The following is a 536-nucleotide window of genomic DNA, read 5'->3' on the forward strand; positions in this document are numbered from 1 at the left end:
GGCCAGGCTGGTCTTGAACTCCTGACCTCAAGTGATCAGCCCACCTCGGCCACCCAATATGTTGGGATGACAGGCATGAGCCACCGTGCTTGGCTACTTAACATTTCTAAGTTTGTTTTCTCTTGCGTAAAATTTGGGAAATTAACTTTCACACGGAGATTCTGTGAGACCTAAATGAAAGGATGTATTTGAAGCCAGTCCTTTATCAGACAGCATATAGTAAATACTCAACAAATATTAACTTTTTCTTTTTTCTCATCCATATTAAGGTATATAGAAGCCTTTTGTAAATTACAAAGTGGCATACAAATAATTGTTTTAAAAAATTAGTGATAAATAAAATTTGTTGACTGATGATTTGCAAAGCAGATTCCTTCCTAACAATTAATTTCAAGAAGCAGAAAGTATTTTTGTACCGTAAGTTAAATTAATGGTTTTAGTGCAATGATTTTTAACAGGGAGCAATTCGGCCTCCCAAGGGTCATTTGGCAATGTCTGGGGACATTTTAATAATCATAGCTTGGGGAATTCTACTG

The sequence above is a fragment of the Cebus imitator genome, unplaced genomic scaffold (assembly GCF_001604975.1).
Source record: "Cebus imitator isolate Cc_AM_T3 unplaced genomic scaffold, Cebus_imitator-1.0 Scaffold92, whole genome shotgun sequence".
Classification (NCBI taxonomy): Eukaryota; Metazoa; Chordata; class Mammalia; order Primates; family Cebidae; genus Cebus; species Cebus imitator.